Source organism: Micropterus salmoides, unplaced genomic scaffold (genome assembly GCF_014851395.1).
Source record: "Micropterus salmoides isolate LMB-PRFRI ecotype aquatic unplaced genomic scaffold, ASM1485139v1 Ms_hic_scaffold_23, whole genome shotgun sequence".
Lineage (NCBI taxonomy): Eukaryota > Metazoa > Chordata > Actinopteri > Centrarchiformes > Centrarchidae > Micropterus > Micropterus salmoides.
Window position 1 is genome coordinate 20188527 of NW_024041484.1, and position 19318 is coordinate 20207844.

Here is a 19318-nt window from a genome sequence, read left to right on the forward strand (position 1 = left end):
TGCCACTGCTCTTAAAACTACTGGTCTCCAGTGCCTTTTAATTCTTTACTCCAGATAATTATTTAACATATTACCAAAAGAAATGTCAGATTTTACTGCATCCAGAAGTACCAGTACTTTTGTGTTTTAAATGACAAAGCTTTGCTATCCTTAGTGACCATCCCACAATGACAGTGGAAAGCAGCATAAGATAGTTTACAAAGTTATGGTCTTTGTTGACGAGACATTCTGATTTCAACAAGAATTTCTAATTAAATAAAATCAACTAAACTATCGGTGGTATTAGCGAAAGTAGTGGTGTCAGTAGGTGTGGTTGCAGTAAAAAGAGCTGTAGTGATGATGTAGCATAGTTCTAATTGCAGTATTTTCAGACAATACTAAATCTATACTAAAAATTGGTGTTCATTATTGAGTGATCTGTCAGTTTATTTCCCTGATGAATTGTTTTGTATATTGAAAATATGAAAATAGTTAAAAAGGTCAAATGCCAAGGGCATGTCTTCAAATGTACTGTTCTGTCTGTTCACCAGTCCAACAACCATATATTTAAAGATATTCAATTAATTGACTAATTGTTTCAGCTCTAACCTCAATTAGATGCAGTACAGTAGTTATAGTTACAGTAGTACTTTCAGAGGGACCGTGGGCATGAAGCATGACATGAACTTCAGTCTCAAGTGAAATCCAACCAGCAGTCAAACACCCTGCTTTCTGTTTACACTTCCCCCCTGAGAGATGGTCAGGTGGACTTTTAGTTTGGGCTGCTGTGAGGTCAGACTGTTTGACAGAAACATCAAAGCACAGACTTTAAACTAGTGCTTTATTTCTCACTGCAGCAGTTGTACAAAACAACTCTTTGTCTTTCAGAGACTCACATGATACTGATCCAACGTTACTGCAGTTTTTCCATGTGGCCCCCAACTACATCACAGTCAGAAATCACATTGGAGTGGGGGGATAAAGAGGATTGTGGAAAGGGGCAGGAGGAACTGCGTAACAGCTCACAGCAAGCCAGGAAAAACTCCCTTTCATTGCTTCTGTTATCAAGGTCTTAGCACAGAAGCAGGCCTTTCTGAGTTTGTGGGCACATTTCCACAGTTGTTGCTGTAAACTTAGACTCACAAGATAAGCAAAATACTGCAAATGAGTTAAACCATAAACAGGCTTGAAACAGAGGCATCCCCACACTCAGGAAGACCTTCACTCAGTCCTGTCAGGAAGCATTTCCTGGCACATTCTGGAGAAATGTCTTCCTCTTTGTCAGAAATCGCCATTTCCCAGCACTGACTGTACCAGCAAAACTAAAACACTTGCACAGCTCATACATAAAAACTGGGCCTTTAATTATATTCCTGCAAGACAACTGTTTCAGATTAAGTTAAGGATTTTAATTTAATTTCAGAAGCACGTAAACATCCCAATATATCATGGGATTTAAAAGTGACACCTCCCTTCTTTCAAAAGAAGCCACCACAAGAGTACTGTACCAAGAATGCAAGGAATGCAAATGTCAAGTAAAAGGTGGCTGACATAGAAAGGCCGCCGTTGATTTTCTTGACACGTGGCTTCAAGACAAATAATAATCTAAAAACGTGAAAATGTTGGGGTCTGTGCCATGTTGATCTGGCAGGCCAAGTGCACTGCTAATACAAACTAGAGCCTCTTCACCTGAAGGAGCAACAAATAAATGCTTGTTGCCTGAGCAAACCAGATGATTGGTGACAGGAGATTAGACTTATTTATTTCAACAATCACCTACCAACGTCAAAGTCCGTTTTATTATGCTTGTTCTGCCACTGCAATATCAAGATATGGCTGTGCAAGCAAGTGTGCAACAGCATGGGTTTTCTGAGCAGCCAGCCGTTAGCCCTGAGAGTGTGGCGGGATACAAATATGGTTATTGTCAGAGAAGGAAATCAAATCCTTTGTTATGCTTTCAGTTCTCTGCCTGGAGGCCAAGGCATCATTAGACGTATGCAGAGTGGAGGGCTGCCAGGAGGTCATGCAGCGCCTCAGGAAGGAGGTTTTTCCTGAACAACTGTATACTACAGAGGTTTATCCAAACAAAGGCTGCAGAAGACTGATAATGAAAGAAGCTGACACTGGACCAGACGCAACTTTAAAGTGCTGGCTTTGTCTCTCTGCTACTGCACTTTGTACAGTAAATGGTAGTAGGGGCCAAACCGAGTGTGACTGGAGGTTCACTACAGTGATTCACTGTTTGGCTTTTTACATAAAAGGGACATGTGATGCATAAATGATCTCTGGTTAAATTAAAATAACGTGTTTGCATACAAAGTTAGCCTAATTCAACTCACTGAAAGAAACTACAATGCCCTGACAGGTGCAAAATATGAGGATATATCACTTATATAATGTGAATTAGTAGGTTTTACATGTATGATTTTTGTTAATAAGAAGCTGTTGGCTTGGTTGAGTAGTAAAATGATTCTACAATAAACAAAAACATACCATTATAATAAAATTGCAAGTGATGTTGCAAGTTTTTCTGATACCAAAGGAAGAAAAGAAAATAATAGCGTCAATGAAATAAAACAATGAACAATAATAACTACCCTCTAATGTCTTCTTTTTCACCACAGATGCCATATTGTAACTTTACCCTTAGAAAATAAATTACATATTTGATTTTACTACCAAGGGAAAATGAGTTAGCTAACAACTTTGTTAGATACTTTATATCCAATAGAAAAGAATAAAAACTGGAAAACTATGCGGTTTTGTACTGAGTTTTAACACAGAGTAGCCCAACAGTCTAACGAAGCTTGCACAAAGACGCCGACAAAACTAACTTTAATTTCGAAAGTTCATTTAAACTTCTGTGAACTTACGGTTTTCGACCAAGAAACGTTAGAGAAGGTGTCCTGCAGTCTCCAATAGTTTTCCTCCAAACACTTCGGCCACTTTTCACAGGAGCTCCATGATCAGCGTTCAACTTCCCATTGAACGTCTCTGTGAGCTGAAGTTTTCGTCCCAACTGAAGACATGTCGAGCGGCGTCAAGCTAAACAGACAGCGAGGAAAATCCCGGAAGTTATGCCTTCAAAATAAAATCAATGTAAATAAGTAGGTACATTTACCCACGTACTGTACACAACTACAAAATCGAGGTAGTACATCTCGAATACATGAAAACCATGTATCTCCAAATTTGGTAATTTTGAATTCGATTCTTTTCTGAGAAAGTGAAATACTGCGGATTGAAACACCCTCCTACAAGTACCACCCCACCACCCCCAAGGATGAGCTGGAAAATGGATCAAGACCAAGCTGAAAACAGGGCTCTTTTTCTGAGCTCATGAAAAGTTGACTTATTAGAGATAAGTGGTTCTCACAGGACAGCAATGCTACAAATTGCTGTGTTAAACTACCCAACAATATATGTAGTCAAAATTAGCGTTAAACATCTACAGCAGTAAAATGCAACATACACATTAATCCTAAAACACTAATAGTAAAACACCGACAGGAATCAATTTTTCTGCAATAGTACTTGCTGATGGTAATACTTACATACTTTTGCTTAAGAAAGGTTTTGAAAGCAGGTGGAGTATTTTCACAGTGTGGTATCACTACTTTTACCTAAGTAACATATCTGAATACTGCTTCCACTAGTGACCAACAGGTCCCAAGATAAAGGAAGAAAACCCTAACAGTCTTTTAGTTAAAACCTTTTCTCTGTTCCCCCCCCAATGTTTACTTTTGTTGTTCTTCCCAGTTTTATCATGCTAATTGAATGAAACATGGTTTAAGTTTGGGATTATTATTTTGAAAGTCAGTACAGGAACAGTTATAGTTATTCCACTGGCTTTACACTACGCATGCGTTTAAAACAACTTTGTTGTGTTTTTTGAAAAGAAATGTATATGTAACAAGTTTATTTTCTAATGTAGGCTATATGGATGTAAATATTTATTCATTTATGTTTACTTATTTGACAATGTTTACAAAACTTAAAAAAAAAAAAACTACTGGAAAAGTAGGAGTTTTCAGCTGTACGGAAATTGTATACAAGGTGTCATATAACACAGCGCGCTTCAACTCCTCGTCGTTCTTCTGCTTCTTCAAAAACTATTTTTAAATAAACATGACAACAATATTTTCTTCAGAATCAAACGAACACAATTTCAATAAGCGAAAAGTCTTAAAAGATTATAAATTACGAGGAGACCACAAAGGCAGCACCTGTATAGTCGTCAATGCCACAAAGTCTGAAATCAGCTTTTCAGCAAAATAGCCTTTTTATTGCAGTTAATCAAATTTATCTGACACCATCTGATATATGATGGCAGCAGTAAAAATGCTTCAAGTGTTGATAAGTGTGATTAAAGTGTCTGACAGAAAATTACAGAAACAAAGTACATGTCGAATATCAAGTGAGCTACTGCCATATCTCAGTGCTGTTAATTTTTTCCTCAGGCACTTCTCTACTTCTCCTCGCCATATCTTTCATTTGCATTTAATGGTTGGATTTAATTTCCATTGTTGAACAAGTGAGAAAGACTTTTATACTTAATTGCCCTCGTCAGTGCACAAAATAAAATTTAAAAAAAGCATGTACTAATTGTCTCTAATAGTAATTGTACACACTTTATAAAAGGAATCCTTTTCTGTAGGGTTTTCTTAATAAATACCTTATATGAACTACCTTACCTCATATAACATGAGTTAAAATCTATGGTGGACGATAACAAAGTACATTATACTTAAGCACTACTATACTACGTGTATATTGGACGTATATTGAAGGCTTAAAACTGAACAGATTGTGCAAACTATGTACAATGAGTACATTTATTAGAATAGTATCAGGGATTATTCAGGTATCAGGTATTTATAGTATCAGCAAGAACAAGAAAAGAAGGGCAGTTCACAGTAGAGTTATGATTCAATACAGTGGTCACAGTGTGGGTGGGTGGGAGCAAATTGACAGCAAATTACAATGGACTGACTGCAGATTAAAAGCCCTATACTTAGCGAGAAAGGTCATTTCATAATAACCACTTGTTTTTTGTGGGGAGGAAAAAAATACACAATGTAAGTCTCTCCTGACAAATATTTTGTCTCTGTTCTCCAAGCGGATAGAGGTTGACATCGGGGGGGAGGATGAAACAAAAACACAGACAGTTCAACCAGCAGGTGGAGTTAGAGGTGTTCTCATCATCTTTGGGGTGCACGCAGAAGACAGACAGCAAGTTGTCCTTTTGTTTCATAGTACAACAAGTGCATTTACCATAGACATGATGTAACAGACCCTGGAGCAGAATAACTGAAGGAAAATAGGCTGTCTAACTGCAGTCTGGAGGAAACACAGACAGGGTGCATGGTGTTTGATTTAGTGACAGTATACGCTTAAACAGCAGTGTCTCACAGAGGAATAGATAGAAAGCAGCCTTTGGTGCAGCATGATGTAGACAGACTGAACACATGCTACAACACGAGTAGTGATGTCGGACATGCTGCACATGTGTTTCCAGTCCATTTTGAAATTTCTTTCATGTAGTAGCTCCATGGTTTGCTTTTGAATGTCAATATGGTGCGTACCGATAGAGGCTGAACAATGACTCTCAGCTAAAGCATCACTCAATATCTGAAGACCATATTCATAATGAAAATCATCAGTGTGCGAATGTAAGGCAGGCAAGGATCGGCATCAGAGGATTAGTCAGGTGTTTTATTTATGTGGTTCCAAATCACCTTGAGGCTTGAAAAAAAATATTAGGGTTGCACGAATCTGACTTTTCTCTCTCCTGATACAGATATCTGAATTCACTGTGCCCACCAACACAGATTCCTGTTCTGATATTAGTGCCCTCTTTTGTAAACAGCATTTTTATTTACAGTATTATGGCACTAAGAACTGCTGTAGTGCTAAAAAATAGAGTCGTTGGTCTGTTGCAACTTAACAAATGTAATGAAAGTGGAAATTTATATGTATTTAATGTGGATGGTTTGCAAATCCATTTCAGTTTCCATGTCAGTTTACCATTAAGCATCCATACTTTTCCAAGTTTTTCATTTTCCATTTCACATGTGGCTGGTTGTGAGTCGCAGCACAACAAGAAATATATTAAGAATATGTAAATGTTCCATATTTGTATAGCGCCTTTCTAGTCTTTTCCACCACTCAAAGCGCTTTTATACTACATCTGCATTCACACACATACACTGAACAGCCGGTTCAGTATCTTGCCCAAGGACACTTCGATTTGGAACACGATTAAGGGGCAACCCACTCTACCTTCTGAGCTTTCAGTCTCCCCAAAAGTTAATATCAATTCATGTCAGTATGTTGTTTCCAGAAATTCTGTATGTTGTCAAAATGAGAGCCCATTGGCAAGAGAGACCTAGACCTCCAGAATCGCTGTCCACATGTCCAATTTATTTCAGTGATTCAAATAGCTCACTGAGCCAATGAGAGCATTGCAGGTGGGATTAAGAATGGGATCTTCGTCTTCCTGTGCAAAAGCAATAAAAATGCAATTAACACAGCTATACAGGTTGTTGTACATCAACTTATAGAAAGAATAATACATAATATATATATATAGGCACACACACACACGCACACACATACACACACACCGATCAGCCATAACATTACCTGCTTGTCAAACTCTAGGTCTCCCTTTTGCCGCCAAAACAGTCCTAACCCGTTGAAGCATGGACTCCACTGTGTCCGCTGTGTGTTCTGACACCTTTCTATCCGAACCAGCATCAATTTATGCAGCAGTTTGACCTACAGCAGCTCGTCTGGAACCGACCACACGAGCCAGCCTTCGCTCCCCACATGCATCATGCACCTTTGTCACCCATGACCCTGTCGGCAGTTCACAGCGTTTCCTTCCTTGGACCACTTGCTGTGACCTAGTCGTCGATAGTCATCACAATTTGGCTCTTGTCAAAGTTGCTCAAATCCTAAAGCTTGCCCACTTTTCCCGCTTCTAACACATCAACACATCAAGTTCATTGCAAACGCTACCACAAATTCCATGGTGACTGAAAATGGTTTTGCAAAAAGCAAATTTACAGGATGATACAGATACAGACATACAACTAAACAAATTAGCTACATGCAAATGAATGATCTGGGCCAAACAAAACAAAGTTACCCATGGCAATTAAGTCTAAGTCAGGAGACCTGAGCACATTCAAAACTATGAGAAGATAAACCTTGGGAAAACCATGTATCTCCAAAACGATAACTGTTCATGAGCTGACAAAACAGAGTAGGAGACATTTCTCAACTCGTAAAGGAACACTTAATCCTTTGGATTTCCTGAAGCTTTCAAATACACCAAAATTGGACATTTACAGTTAGCTCTGGACAGCAACAATATATCTTGTGACTTTCATGCAGCTACACAGTCTCTTCTAATAGCAGCCTCGGTGCATCTCTGTGAATATACCTGTGTCAGTATGTCCGCTGGAATATATGTTAAATGGTCTCACAAATGACTCTCGTAAGACATATTCCTCTGTGCCTCTGAAGGGAAAGTGCCCCTGTGCATCTCATCATATAGCAATCATAACAGTAAAAGCAATTTTTTTACAACTTGTTTTATTTTTTTTTTTGAGTACAGCACTTACTGGAGATGAAATCCTGAACAACTGCTGCACTTGATTGCAATTATACACATCACTCTGATCATTTAAAAAGAAATTATTCTGCTGAAAGCTTTAACTCTGCAGCCGCCTGTCATTCTGGCTTCAAGTGTTTTGCCTATCTAGTACAATCTCTGGAGACAATGTCCCAAAGCATCCTATCGTGCAGCATGGTGATTTTAGTGGCCATGGCAACCTTGTTGCTTGGAGGTCCCTATACAACCCTGTAACAATTTTTAATTTTTTTGCGTGGTGAGGGAGCCAGTAGCGACTCAAAACCAACATAGCTGAATTGATGTCAAGTTGTTCTGGTTGAAGCTGGAGCGTGAGGCTCCAGGCGGAGGTCAAGTGTTCCTGATGGTTCACATTAATAGAGGTGGAAGCACTCAGGTTACAGAAATATCCAGCAGTGCAAACAGAAATCATAATTCATATCTGAGTCACATGCGTGCCAGTCCTAAAAGCTCCTCTACACGGTGAGTTGTGTGTAAGAGGTAGATCTCAAAGTGGGCTCTTTTTTTCTGTAGCGGCACCACTACCTTCAGTGAACCCACTGTAGAAAAACATCTACAGTGTTTGACGATCAATAGGCAATCAAAATACTGAAAACAATCATTAGGTTTGGCCATTTTCTCCACCAACATATTGTTAGATAAATGTCAAGTCCATGTACACATGCACAATATCCAGAGCACACCAAAATGAGGTTGGGACCGCTAGAGAGGGCCAATCTGTATGTGACCCTCTGCTGATATTGTCAGCAAGAGCAGGAAGTCTAATAACTACAAAAGCTCAATGGACGCTCAAGCCAGAAAAGGATGCATGAGCACATGTTCTGTAAATCCAGATTCTACCCTTTTTATAATTGCCTGTTATTCCTGTTTGTTGACGGCTACAGCTCTCTCTCACTCCTTTTATGTGATGTCTTACATGTTGTTTTTTCTACTGCACAAGCTGGCTCTTCTGCCTGGAGGAAAATGGAAAGAAACAACAACTTAACATGTCATATTTTGTCACAGACAACAAGCAGTTTTAAATAGCTTTATATCCCATGCTTTGAGCGCCAGTGATTCATTTCTAGCCGCTCAAGACTCTTTACACAAATTAGTTTGAAACCCAAATCAGCAATTTCAATTCTTATACTAATTCTAAATGTATTAGTGTTGAGTGAAGACTATGTGGGCTCTACTGCATACTATATTAATACTGGTGCAGCAGAAATTAACAAACAAGACTACGGGTTGTGCCTGTTTGAGGCTCTACTTAGGCACACTGGTGCTTTTTGCTAAATGCTAACATGATTACAACATGCTCCCAATGACAATGTTAAAGGAATAGTTAGACCTTATGGAAAATACAGCACGCCTTTTAAATTTTGTTACCTTTTGCTACCTTTGTACAAAGCAAAGCGTGCTTTGCCTTATTTCTAGTGTTTATATTACGGTAAGCTAACCAGCTGACAGCGATAAATTCATATTTATCAAACATACACGATAGTGTTATTAATCTGCTTGTCTAATTCTGCAAGAAGTAAATAACTGCATTTGCAAAACTAAAATGCTGATGCTAAGTACAACTGAAGCTGATGGGAATGTCACTAGTTCTGCAGGCATTTGGTCATGAACCAAAGAAAAAGAGGATCACCTGTAATAAATGTCATGGCAATCCATCCAATAGCTAAAGATATATTTTACTCAGAAATAAATATATTATTTAAACAGTATTTCTCTAGAGCCCTGCATCTAGCACAGCTAAAACGCAGTTTACTGATACAGACCAAAAGATATTAATGATTTACTGCTAACATTTCTTTTTTGATTGATTGATTTTACAATGAAACAATATCGCACTCTCTCTAGATAACTCTCTAGCCAAAAGAGCTTATTTAATTCTGCAGAGAATTGTTAAGTGACCACGCAGACGTTAAAGAGCAGCTGAAGTGACACGATTCAAACTCTCCCTGTCGTTGAGCTCGCAGGATTTGCTGAGATCAATTTTGAAAGGATGAGCAATCCCTTCATTAGTTTAGAGTTGAGGAAAGAGATGCTGAGACAGTTGTATTTCATCATTCAGCTCCCAGTTGATGAGGGCCGGGAGATCACATTCCTTTGTTATTACTTAATTTCTTATATATATAACGTACCGGACTGGGTAATAATGAATGAGATCTCAGGTGGCAGGGTCCCCAAGGGTAATGAGTCCCCCATCAGTGACAGGTTCAAATCCATGGCCTAATGCATGCAAGTGTTATTAATCACGGCACTTCAAAGCATCATCGCTGCTGACTTTTCTCACCCATCTGCAACGAATCTCATTCTACATCATTATCATTCTTCAAAATCACCAAATTCAACAACTGAGTGATTTGTTTGATGAATATTTCCCTCTTTGCACATTGAGCATTCATCCATCGTCCATATGGAGTTGCACAAAGAGCAAGTGGGATTTACATTGCTAATCTCATGTGACAACTAATTTACATACTGTGACAAGACACTAGCAACCGCCACCACTGACTGCAGGCATTGAGCTCTGCATTTCTATTCCTAGGCTGCTGAAAAGAGTCACTCAGCCCTTCACTTCACACGGATGCCGCCCCTTCTGCCTCTTAAGTGCAAGTTGTACGATGGATGGAAGGAACACACCAGAAATAGCTTTGTCCGTCGGCGACGGAGAACCTCCTGACATCCCATAATTATCCCCCGATTGTCAGGAGGCTAATAATAAAGATGCGGCTGCCCTGCAGAGTGCCAATTGAAATGTTACACTTAGATGTGGACAGAAGCCACGACAACGCAAAGCGGCAGGCAGAGATGGACCACAAACGAGCTGCAAAGTGGCAGTGACCTTAGCTTGACGTTGACCCAACAGACTTGAAGAGAGCACAAACAGGAAGAAGAAACAACAGCTTGTGGCTCTTTGAGGTGGTGTGATGCACTGGTAGCCATGTTGGAAGTGGAGGTCAAAAGTGAAATGCTTTCTTAAATGGCTTGAACAGTGTCACCAGAACTGAATAAACTGACAACAGTGCCACTGAGATTTGTCCTCTATAAGCGATGTTGTGACTTTTATTAACTTCTTATATTTTTGTCTATTATGACTATTTGTCGTGTTGACATTTACAATGTGATAATACCTTGGTAGAGATTTGAGGGAGATTTTTAGAAAACCTTCTAGAAATGACCTCAAACACTCGTCTATGAGTCCGACCACAAGTAAGGTCCCAAGGAAATCCCTGAACTACATAGCACGCGTATAGCAATAAGCCACGACCGGAATCTCTCTCTATCGAATCATTTTATTCTTGTAATTTAAACTTGCCGACGTCTTCTTGTGTTTACTACTTCTGCAGAAAATACGTCTGGATACATTTCCAATCAACAAAACAACCGTATCTGTAACACCTCAACTGTCAAAATTGCTCAACTAACAATCACAACTCTTTCTCCTTGCACTGACGGAGACACTGATTGAGACTCTATCCCACCAAGCACAACTCTTTTTTTCACATGCACAATACCCCTAGACCTTTGAAGATGTACAGATATACACAAAGATACCATATTCTATTTTGTTTGTATATAGTATATTATATATAGTATGTATATTTTACATATTTTATTCTGATTTTTGATCCTACTTTTATTGTATTTTATTCTTTCTTTACTCTTTGCACTGCATTCCCCTTTTACTGCTGTGGAGGGGGATCAGTCAAGGAACATTTTATTTGATCTTAACATGTTTAATTTGTTTTATCTGCTCATGGTAACTAAAGCAAGTTCTCACGGTTAGGTTGTAACAACTTAAAGTACTAGATGATCTTGGTGCAATCTAAAAAACATTACCTATTTACTTTTTCAATATTCTAGCCAAAAGCACAATCTTTCCATATAACCTTGAGTGCATTTGCAGCCTATACCTCACTCAGGATCTTCAGGGTTACGTGATGAAGCTCCTCCACAGCCACAGAAGACATAATACAACCGTTTTCACAAGCTGAATTGTATGATCCTTGAGATGAATAAACTAATCTCTTCATGTGTAAAGTTGTGGAAATCCAAATGAAAAATAAAATAACTTAATAACTTCATAAAAATCATGTAATGCAAGTGACAACAGATGTCTGTGGGAGGATGCATATGCTTCATTTGTTATGCGTCTATGATTATGTTAGAGTCATCTCCAATACTGTAATGGAGTGGTTAGGATTGCATACTGGCATGAGAAATGAGCATTTAAATAATGTCTGACTATGGTTGTGGTTCACTTAGTGGTTGCATCCAGATCACAACATGGTGCCGGGACTAGTTAGTTTTTCTGCACATTACATTTACCCACTAAACGTCTAAACTTACTGTCGACTGTATTTCCTTCTGTAGCTAAAAAAGTTCTCAGAGTGAGTCACCCTTTCTCACCTTTTGCATTCTCCTTTGGTACACAACAAATCAACATTATAGCACATTTCCAGAGAAGACATAACACAATGAGGAAAGCAACAGGCGTTAAAACTATAACTAAAATTACAAGCTAGCAGTTTTCTTTTTCTCTACCTTAACATGTGCATTGCTGCATTTATTGTTGCATTAACACCATCTGTAGATCAGTGGAATATTGTGAAACCACTGGCAGGAATGTGTATCGCATCACCTGTGGGCTTGTGTGTACACACGAGAACAAACAAAACAGGGGTCTACTCATAAAAACATTGCTCCATAGATTTTTTAGCGGTCAAAAACTCCATAGGGCACATTTAAGTTGTGGGGAATGACTTAACAATCAGTACTTAATTAACCATCAGTTTGTTCCAGTGATATAACTAATTATTTTTATAAATATAATAATTATTTTATTACTGTTGCACTGTTGTCACCAAACTCACGTAAGTAAGTGTTTGATTAATTGAGAAAACTGACTTGAATTTGTTGCAACTACTGTAAAAGAGCATACTCACATTTGTCCTCGAGAAATGCACAAAGGACAACAATACTGTCAGTACAGTGACCAGACAGTACAAAGAGGCCTTGACATGACACATAAAACAAGCACAAGCACATTCAGATCAGTAAAAACTGACAACAGTCAAGGTATGGTTTGTACCAAAAATGTGTTGGAAGTTTACAATTATTACTGTTGCTTCACATCTTTACACCTTTCTTTGCGGTTGTACACATTCTGGATTTTGTATAATGCTTCCGTTTTATTTTGTACATCCCTTCTGCTCATTCTTGACCTTCAAAATAGTACTTTGACAAAACACTTCCAGCTCAAGGTCCACTTAGGGCTTTTTCTTGAGCTTGTAATGGACATAGATCTGTTGACACATACATGTGTACCAGCTCTGTTGGTGTTATGATATCTCACTATCGCTGTTGGTGATGTTTATTTTATTTTATTTACATGGCTTCTGTTTTTTGTCCACAGCACCTGAAAAACAGAAACAGCAGACACCAATCCATGTTTAACAGTAGGTAAGGGCATGAGACAGAGAGAGATGGAAACACCAATATCTATGATAAAATCTGAAAATACGTAAACATACAACTATTTTGACATAAACCGAACCTCCTATTAATGAGTTACCTACTGACAAAGCCGAATCAAAATTGTAAGAGAAGACTAATAATAAAGATGAAGATGTTAAACACGTGGTTTCTATTCTTTGCATTTAAAAACAGAATTCAGATCATGTTTATATGTGGACCCGATACAGTCACTGACTAATTGGACAGTTTCCTGAGACAAAAGCATCTGCTTGGTTTATGTTCTGCCAGGAGGAGCGCAGAGAAACCTAGCAACAGGCTGCAGAGGACCGAGCTCGAGCTCTGCTCTCAGATCTTTAAGGCACAGACAACGACACACTCACATACACTCACACGTTAACACAGTTGGTTAGACAGGACACACTGTTCCATGGGAGGCACATTACACATCACACTGATCTGAACATATTCCGCCCTGTTGATCATTCCACTACAAAAACCCAGATGAGCATATTTTGGCAATTGCTTCTAAATTGATTCAATTTCATGTGACACAATGTGTGTTAAAGGAGCTTGGCTAAACCAACCGCATTTAATCAAAAAGCACACAGGCAAATGATTCACCTGTTAAACTGCGTCCTTTTGTGCTTGAGCTAAACGTGCACCATTTAAGGCCCCTTTTGTTTGTTTATGCTGTGAAGCTTTTATCGCTCTGTCCCTTGTTGAAAAACAAAACCTGGAAGGAGACAGATAAATGATGTTGTTTGGTTGTTGCTTCTTCGCCAGCAATTGCTCAGCAAGATTTTGGAGGATCCTAGGTAATGTTTTAGCAGCCAATTTCTGAAAGAAAAACAAAATCACAAATTGAACAATTTGTAGGTAGGACATTTTCTGTCATTCTGTTGTCCACACTGTGCTCCAGAACACTTTTTATTTACTGCAAAATGTTTTTGCAGAAGTACACTCAGCGGAGGTAACATCAATTCCAATCCACAGATTACCATTAAATGTGTCCATAACAGACTTTGATGAATAACATGTTCATTTACAATGTGACAATGAAATCCCAATATAGACCGCACATTACAAAATGTAAACAGAACAATGTTCTTTAATATCTATTCAAATTACTCATAATGTCTGCTAAATTTACAATACTGTATAATTACTTAACGGGGTACTCATTTAATTCAGCACTGACAGATTTTAAAAAGGTGTGGTTAAAATTAAAGCTTAGATATCCTGACCTTTACTCCATAGCAGTAGGCCATTGGTCAAGCTCCAAAAAACACATCATTGGCGTTATTATTTTCAAACTTTAGAAAGCTTCCTCCAGAGTCACAGAGGATATCTGTTCACAGTTAGCAGCTAGCATGGCTGTAGACCCTTGTTTAGGCTATAATCTAAACCTAAACATGATTCTTCTAAGTTCAATAAATTTTATATTTGCCACAGTGTCTTCCCAAAACGACGTTCTAATGTAATTTATCATATTTTTCTCCTTTCAGTGATATTACTTCTATCTGCTTCTCTTTTAAATAGTGTGAGCCCTATGGTAAAGATTTTATAATTCTCACAGACTTCTAGTCTTTCTGGCGTATGTTTACAATTACAGTAACTTGATGTTTTGTCTTGCTTAGTGGCAGTGTATTGGCTTTCACTCTGAAGCTTCACTGAAACTCACTCGTGCCAAAGCCTCTTCTTGGCATCTAATAAAACTGTCTTGGCGAACAACTTTGATGTTTCTCAAATTAAACCCATCTTAAGGGTAAGCACAGCTTGGTAAACATACCTCCAGTCTCTCTTTATAATAAACACGAATCAAAAAGTACACATATGCTCAGTGCTATTTCGCTCATGCTGTTCTATTTCTATTTGTGCAGTGTACTGGTACCAGTTTAACACCACCCACATCATACAGTGTGTATAATGGATTTGGACGAGAATCAGGAATCAAGATGTTGGATGTTGTCACAGACTGTGCCAGAAGGGTGTGGGATTTAGTGAAGTCTGAACATTAATCACATACAGGACATCAATCAACAGTTATTAATCATCTTGATCACGAAGCAAATTGAATCCATAGATTTTAATTCTGCAATTTACTTCTATTTTCTGCAAAGGAAGTAATTAAAGGCCACAATACTGTAACTGTGAAGGACATGCGGGATACATTTTAGTAATAACTGTGTTAATTTGGTTCCTCACACAGGTCTGTTGAATTGATTGTTAAATCATCACAAGTAAGAAGATGTGATCAAAGAGGACAAGACAGTTAATATGAGTCTTTAAATGTGTGAAGATTACAGTTGAGCCTGTGTGTGGGTGATGTGGAGAGTAGACTCGCGGTGTGTGGTGTTTAAGCCTTATCCAATTAATTCAATTAGCTGCCTAATACGCTAGAAGTGGGTGAAGTGATATCCCCACTCCACTCTCCGGACGGACAACAAAACGGATCAACTCGGCCTCTCTCTCCTCTGCTGACTGATGAGATGTGGCGAGTTTCTGTCATAAATGTAATTATGTTCATATTGAGCCTCCACTTGGCTGTCTGTCTGACTATAGGAGATCACATTACTGCTTCATCCTGGAACATTTGTCCTCCTTCAAACAAGATACACTTCATTTTTTGCGTCCATGGATTTGTGCGCGTGCATGTGTTAAAGTGAGATTACACAGTATATACTTGAAGGTGAGTGCAACATTTACATGATTTGTGAAGGAGGAATCAATAAAACTCACCATCCTGACTCTACCGTAACAAATGATGACAACTATAATATTTAACCGTTAGAAAACAAATATACTTTAAGTGAAAGCAGCTTCACCGTGACAACTATGTAAGTTTGCCAGTACGACTGTAAAGCAAAGGAGGTCACCCACAGTGAGAAAGCAACAGAGAGTTATCACAAGATTTTGCAGGTTTATATAACTTTTACAGCGTCTTTTAGCTGATTGCTTTCAGGGCCAGCAAAATATGCTCTTAAATGTGCAGTTTCTAGCCGCAGCAGACAGCTGTTTCCAGCAACAATCTCTGATAAGCCCAGTGTACATACCTGCCCACATGGGCGTCATAGTGGGGGGGAAGTGGGACTGATTACCCAGGGCCCCAGTGGGGGGAAGGCTCACGAAGGGCCTGGAATGAAAAGTTTGTTTTCATGGTTTAGTCCACCACGCATTAGATTCGTCTCTTAACAAGCTAATCAGGCCAAGTGACTGCTGATGCTAGAGCATCAATGTGCCTTGTGACAGTCATGTCAAAGCAAAGTATAGGAAAACAACTGCTAACTAATTTCTTTCAAAAGAAAGGTCAGCACAACACAGCTAACACAGTTACTGAATGGCTTAAGCAAATATCAGCAGCAGTTTAGATTGAAGGCAGTCAAAGAGGAATCTAACTTGATGCATATTTGCACTGTAGGCTAGAAGATAAATTACTGTCACCATCATAAATGAATAGGCATCATAGCTACAATGTCATATGACATATCTATCAACACAACCTAGCAAAACTTAACATCAGCCCCCTCAGTTTCAGAAACAGCGACAGAGAGAGGAGCAGCAGCAGGTCCCTTATCATCTCCTGCTGTTACTGAGGACAAAGGTGAGCTCATATAGTGGCAACTAAAAGTTTTTCTAAGTAGTTATTTGTAGTTTCAACTGAAAGGAGCTTAGCAACAATAACATAAAGTAGCCTGTTTTATAGTATGCTGTTAGGCTATAAGCAGGCTAGGAGGCTAATACCAATCCAGTATGTTTCAAATTACTATTAGTTGTTTAAATGTGGTATAAACAGTTCATTAGTGACTGCTCTAATCACCACTACAGATTCATGTGTACAGTTAGGTGAGTTATTTGTAAATATTTTTCAAAAGATGAATGAGAGGCATGCACCAACAGAGTAAGGGGACCCACAAAGACTGCTGCTTGTATATGGGGCCCAGAATTTTGTGCGATGTCCCTACTTGCCCAGCTACCAAAGAGTAGACAGACAAAGTTAGCGACTAGCTGTCGTCAAACATCTAGCAGTTAAAGAGACAGATATTTCCCTCAGGAGCTGGAGGAGACCAAAACAGAGTTAATATGGGAATTACATTCATCAGGTGGTCTGAAACATGACTCCAAATTAACGCTAATTTTGCTTCATGTCCACTGGATGGTTATGGTTAGCCATACATTTATAATATATGCAAGTGATGTGTTTAAGCTTCTGTCACCACGTGCCCAAACCTGAGCCTAATTTAAAATAATAATTATAATTTACTTTAAAAAAGCACATTTTCAATAAGGTTATAACATATTATATGCTGCAACCACACACAAAAATCTATATATGTATAAACAAAGAAATTATAAAAACAATACATTAGTTGATTTGGACAGTTTGTAGCAGTAGCATCGGGGCCATTGTTACACAGCAAATGTAAATCACTGCCTTTACACATCCTCCGCAGCGGTACAGTACTCTGGATATTTTGACTTCAAAAGTGAGAGCAAACAGAGCAAATAGATCTACAAAGGCTCAGTTTGAATATGAATGGTTGATAGTTCTGCTGTGCTGGTACTGTGAAATCCCCAGATTTAAACAACTGGTTAAGCGTGGGCGTTCCTCTGAGTCCCTGCTTCAGTAGTCCTGTTCTAAATCTCCTGCAGGCTGTAAGCTCTCTCAAAATGACTGAGGGATAAACCCATGTGTACAGTAAACACCACCTCTGCCTTCCATTGAGATAATATTACATAATTTCTAGAGGGGATGAAGAGCTAATATTAGCTGCGGCAGTATGTTTCTTCTTAAAGAGACTCTCCTCTGCAATACCAAGTCACTACAAACAAACTTTTCTCAGATTTCTCAGACACTGAAGATGAAACTGATGTATGAATTAATAATAAATCAATCAATTCATATATCAACTAAAACAATCACTAAAAAAAGTCAAGATAGCTTAGGTTCTGTTCTTGCAATGCCAAATGACTATAACTACAACAGAAAACAACATTGCTTTAAATAACCTGTCTGTTATTTGCTAAGCTCGGACAATAAACCAAATATAATGCTTACTTAAAGGGACTATATGTAAGCTTTTCAATGAAATGAATCAAATTTTCATAGCCTTATTGTCAATGGGCTCAAAACTCACTTAGAAATGAAGCACACACCTGTTTTCTCTGCTGCCTTCATCAGCCACTATTCTGCTTTTAATGTGAGGTCTCCCGGCCGGATTCAGCCGCGCGCTCCCGAGTCTCTCTCTGACTACAGCGACAACACAGCAGCTAACGACATGCAGTCCACTAACACCATAAAACAACCGGCTCACAGCAAAATACAGGCTCCACGTAAGGATACAAAACAACAATAAAGGTTTATGTGCTGAAGCCCATCAGACCAAACAGGTTCAGATGATGTCGAGTAAGAACAAAGTGAGCATTAGAAAAGCTGGAGAAACACAGAGAAAGTCACGTTAGCTCGCCGGCTAAAGCTGAGCAGTTGCTAATGTTATCCGGTGCAAAGTTACATCGCTTTCCATATTACTTCACCAACTAACGCGACCCATGTTACTATCCTGTGTACCACTGTTGATTTAGCCTGAAAGGATGTAACGGCAAAAAGCAAATGTGGATTGATTTGTTTACTAACGTTAGCCTATAGTGATGCAGCCAGCTAACGCTACAGTAGCTCGGACCTGCCGCTGTTTGCTTCGTATCGTTCAGTTTAGATTTATTGTGGTTTTACCAATACTCAGGTTCACAGCTTCTCCACCTCTCAGTCGCTGTAACTAACGTGACCCACATAATATACACCAGAAGAAGAGACATCCACTGACACTACAGTAAAGTTACTTACTGCGGTCTAACTGTTATAAAGAGTGAAACAATCTCGTTATAATATCCAGTCCAGCTCACTTCCCGTTTCGTTATCATCCAGTACATGTAGCTGTGCTGACGTTGCTGAGCCTCCGGTGACAGATTCACAGATATAGTTACTAAAAGCAGCAGGCGAGCTAACGCTGTAGCACATCAACTAAATGCAGTATAATATATATATATATATACCGTGATCATAACGAGCATGGATTAGTTCAACCTGTCTATAGCCGCTGTCACTCTGCCTTTTTTCCGGGAGGATTGGGCCGATATGCAGCTCGCTGCTCTGAATGAAGTAACGTTACGGAGCTGGTGTTGATCTGTCTCTGAGCCGGGAACGCTGAAATAACA

At 38.9% G+C, this 19318-nt stretch overlaps 1 protein-coding gene and 1 long non-coding RNA gene across 2 annotated transcripts in view; both read right to left on the minus strand.

Annotated features, from left to right (window-relative positions):
* LOC119918003 (liprin-beta-1-like) overlaps window positions 1-2997 on the minus strand; it is a 30787-nt gene extending 27790 nt beyond the window's left edge. Inside the window, exon 1 of the mRNA XM_038738488.1 lies at window positions 2853-2997. The gene's annotated coding sequence lies outside the window, so the exon portion shown is untranslated. The remainder of the gene's footprint in view (window positions 1-2852) is intronic.
* A 9969-nt stretch (window positions 2998-12966) lies between these two features.
* Window positions 12967-16235, minus strand: LOC119917967. The gene is made up of 2 exons (XR_005447373.1): window positions 16162-16235; window positions 12967-13945 (listed from the first exon to the last, which is right to left on the minus strand). It is a non-coding gene; the product is annotated as an uncharacterized LOC119917967 (long non-coding RNA).
* Between the last annotated feature and the right edge of the window lie 3083 nt (window positions 16236-19318).